We start from the raw sequence: 4,891 nt of genomic DNA on the forward strand, positions 1-4,891 counted from the left end.
AAAAAAACTTTTTGATCACTATTTGCTTTTTCAGCAGAGAATAATATGCATTAGCACTAGTCACCGTAAATGCAATACCTTATGGCTTATATTTTGATTGCGCTGATGATGAGGAAATCGTTGGTGACTTTAATGCTTTTTCGTTGGGACATTCCCAATATCTCGGGTTTTCCTTCGATTGTGGTGGAGGACTTGACGGATCTTGCTGTAAGGGACGGTACCCCTTGCGCTCGATCGATTTTCGACGTATATATTCTTTTACTCGATCCATGTCTTATCGCTCGTAATCGAAGTTTACGATTAAACGAAAAAAGCTTTGTACACTGTTTATGTACATTGTCAAATCGGTGACATGTCGTGACGCGCTAAGAGAAGCGCCGATATTTCTGCTGCTAAACAAAAAAACATAACTCTTCTGCAGTAAATGTGGAATGCAGGATGTGCAGGTATCCACACAAAGGCGAATACTCCGAGTCGAACGCACCCCCTTTTTTTGTCAACAATTTCTCTTTTATTACTTGAACATGCGTTCTCTCGTCTAGATAATATTTACTTAAATTCTACGATCGACAATTTAAAAATTAAAAGCTACGCTTTGTGATCCCATATTTTATTTTACCAACTTCCCATTGTTTGACGAGAAAACGCCCTTCAACTTCCATTTACGCGTTTGGAAATATGATTTTCTCTATATGGTATGCCATAAATTTTATTGCCATGGATCTGACGATTCTGAGGATCTATGTTTTTTCTTATGTTTCCAATATCTTTGGGAAGATTTCTAATGGCACGTTTCTTGGATATTGCCATGCTCGCCGATCGGTGACGTTCGAGTTTTGTTTGTCTAACGACTATTTTTTGTCGGAATTTTCACGAAACGGAGAAATCGTGGAGTCCACTGGACATAACGAAATATATATACAGATCATAAGGGCTCGACACTTCAGTTGGTGCCTTGAGAAACTGTCGAATCGATCGCAGTAAGAGCAGTGCGAAAAGTGTGGCTAACCATCATGCGAACATAATCGGCGTAGTCGAGAATACTGGAAACGTGCGATTTTACGGAAACGTTCGCGAATATTTGTGATGAAGCGTGTTTTTATAATATAAAATGGCAGAAGAAAACTTGGAAGTAAATTTCGAGGATATACTGAATGAAGATTCATCCGACGAAGAACATGTGTTATCCGACGATACTGGTTTTGTCAGTGACCTGACTGAATATGAAACTGATCATGAAGAAAAATTTGTGCCAGCTGCAGAAATTCGTGCACTGAACGATAGTACGAAACATTGTATGATCCAGAATTACTGGACATCGAGCGGTCCTTTAACTCTATGTTCTGAATGCATGGTCCTTTTGGCGAGAATCGATACCGTGGGCATACATTATATAAAGAAGCATAATACCGATTATGTTAATGCGTTAAACGGTCGATTTTGCACAAACCTCAGACTGCGACTGTACACTATACATCCGTGCAACAGATGCCCAAAGTGCACAAATTAAAAAACTACTTTTTGAACAGCATTGTGAATGACATCGTCAGCGAGACATGGAAAATATGTGGGAAGACCGTGACGATGTAAAAGATGTGTTGAACGTTCTCGGTAATCAGCGAAAGAGAGACATAAATGGTATGCGAATATCGCCGGTGCAGTTTCTGCGCGACCGAGAGTTAGGTATACGCGGTGAGAAACATGGAAAAGTTATAACAGAGCATGTTTTTGATTGGTCTTTACTCGCGCGACAGAGAGTGTACACGTGGTTACGAGAAGAAGCTAAAAACGTTCACAAAAATATAAATGTCGATGTAGTGAAGGACGATTACTATTGGGCGAAGATAATCGCAGATTGGATCCCGTATGAGTGCAAGTGCATTAAGATTCCCGCGGGTAGTGACAAGTGTGTCGAACTGCTGATTATTGAATGTTTTCCGGATTTATTTCTTCCCGGTGAGGTACCGCCAAAAAAACTGCTTTTAGATATATGCAACGGTCGATGTCGTAAGTGTGAACAGTGTATTTTCGCATTCAAACATAACGACAAAGTGATGGAATGTTATAACAATCTAGAATCGTTGCGCAGCTGCAACGCGTGCCTCCAAGTCACTTGCAAGTGCTCTGTGGAAAAGTGTGACGTGATTTAAAGACTGAAAAAAGACATGGAAAACCACGAGCGAGTGGAACGCGAACTGCTGGAGCAGTGCGGCCAGGTCGCTACTCTGGTGGAGTGCTTCGCGTGGTTGCAACGATGCGACGAGTGCATCGAGCGGCTCGAAGAACTTTGTCGTGCCAAGCGTGCGCGCCTCGCCGTTGGACATAGGCAATCCATGGTGGCGAGGATCGCGCGACTCGCGGGTGCAAAATCGCAATTAGAGCGACGTTTCGTACACGTTGGTGGCGAGTACGCGGGTAGCGGGTACGCGAGTGGCAACGAGCGGTCTCTCGTACGGCGTGAGATCGAAGCCGCGTTCGAGAGTCGTATAGCGACAGGTGCGGTGATAAACTATAATCATATCGAATCTCGCCGATTTCTCAAAGACGCTGGTGATATAGTGCTAGAGCGAGTGCGGGACGCTGTGGAAAGACACGGTAGTGTAAAGGTGAACACAGCGTTCAACGGTGAGTTCGCGACAAAAGACAAACGCGCCAATAAGAGTACAAACACTAAGAATAATGAGATATATTGATGCACCGATATACGCGAGTGGTACGAGCGGCACGTCATCGAGTCTACGTTGACATCGCTCGAAGAGTTCCAGGAACGCGACAGTGGGTGCACGCTGTCGCGAATCCTCAATTTGACTATCAACGTGAATAAACTGAATCCCATGCGCGCGGGATGTCATGTCGAAGTGCCGCGGGAAATAGCGACGAAACGAGCGGTGAACGCCGCGGGAAATAGTGATGAAACGAGCGGTGATCAGTGTGCGTACGGCGGACAATGCGTGCTTCGCGTAGTCGCCGCTCTGTATCCCGCAGAAAGAAATGTAGGGCGAGAGTCATCGTATCCGCATTACACGACAGTGTTAAATCTTACGGGCATCGAGTTTCCAATAACGTTCAAAGCATTAACAAATTCGAACGTTAAACGCGATGTCGATCAACGTGTACGGCATCGAAAACAAACAGATCCTTTCTCTACGGCTCACCAGCGATAAGAAGGAGAAGCATATCAATCTCCTGTACCTGCAAGATCCACGCGACGACAATGTGGGCCATTTCGCATGGATCAAGAACTTGTCCCGTCTCGTGAGATCGCAAGTCACAAGAATGGAGCACAAGAAATTTTTCTGCGACCGGTAAGTACACACATAAAAAAATATTATTTTTCATCTTACTAATAAAAATAATGGTAATAGTTATAATTTTTTGTTTTTTATTTACAGGTGTCTTCACTATTTTGGGTCGAGAGAAAGGTTGCAGTCGCACACAATAGACTGTGGAAAAATCAACGACTGCGCCATCCGTCTGCCGAGCGAGGACGACAGGTGGCTCGAATTCAGCAACCACTGCAACCAGGAACGAGTACCGTTCGTCGTCTACGCCGACCTGGAGTGCGTCCTGCGGAAAATGGAGCCCGACAAAGAAGATGCGTCATCGTACACATACAGCATGAGGTATGTAGTGTGGGCTACTACGTGCGTTGCTCGTACGCGTTGTCGAAATATCGTTTTCGTCGCGGTAACAATTGCGTCGCATGGTTCACCGAGGAACTCAGAAGTTTAGTGCATCGCGTAAAAGATATTGTATCCACCAACGTGCCCATGAAAGCATTATCGAAGCAGCAATGGGAGACATATCGTAGCGCGACGCGTTGTCATATTTGTGAGAAACCGTTCGCGCCGGACGATACACGGGTCCGCGATCATTGCCATTTAACCGGTCGTTACAAGGGTCCTACGCATTCAAATTGCAATTTAAATTATAAAACTTCGCTGTATATTCCGGTTGTATTTCATAATTTATTGGGGTACGACGCGCACTTTATAATTAAAGAAATAGCTACCGCGTACGACGGACAAGTAGATGTATTACCGATTAGAAAAATACATATCATTCACTAAACACGTCGATAGCACCAAAGACAAAAATGAAAATCATTTTCAGAAAAATTGTATAAAATTAAGATTCATTGATTCTTTCAAATTTCTAAGTGCAAGCCTCGATGAGTTGGCGTCGTATCTCGATAAAGACAAATTAAAAATTACAAGGTCAGAATTTTTTAATCTTAGCATGGAAGATTTCGATCTACTCACGCGTAAAGGTGTATTTCCATATGAATACATTGACTGTATCGAAAAGTTAGAAGAAACCGAGTTACCACCGCGCGAATCATTTTACAGTTCGTTAACGGGCGATACAGTATCCGAGGGCGATTACGCTCACACCGTGAACGTATGGCAGCGATTTTCCATCCGAACGCTCGGCGAGTACAGCGATCTGTACTTGAAAACCGATGTATTGTTATTAGCCGACATTTTCGAAAATTTCCGCGAAAGTTGTGTCGCGAGTTACGGTCTCGATCCCGCGCATTATTATACATTACCAGGTTTCACGGGGGACGCTATGCTAAAACATACACGCATAAGATTTGAATTGCTCACCGACATTGATATAGTCATGTTCATCGAGCGCGATATACGCGGTGGCCTCAGTCAATGTTCCGGCAGATACGCGCAGGCTAATAACAAGTATATGCGTTCGTACGACTCATCGAAACCGTCGTCGTACTTGATGTACTATGACGTGAATAATTTATATGGATGGGCGATGTGTCAACTATTGCCATACGCCGAATTTCGATGGGTCAAAGAAGTTGCGAACTTTGACGTGAGCGCGATCGCTCCGGATTCACCCACCGGTTACATTCTCGAGGTTGACTTAG

The sequence above is a fragment of the Trachymyrmex cornetzi genome, unplaced genomic scaffold (genome assembly GCF_001594075.2).
Source record: "Trachymyrmex cornetzi isolate Tcor2-1 unplaced genomic scaffold, Tcor1.1 scaffold809, whole genome shotgun sequence".
NCBI lineage: Eukaryota > Metazoa > Arthropoda > Insecta > Hymenoptera > Formicidae > Trachymyrmex > Trachymyrmex cornetzi.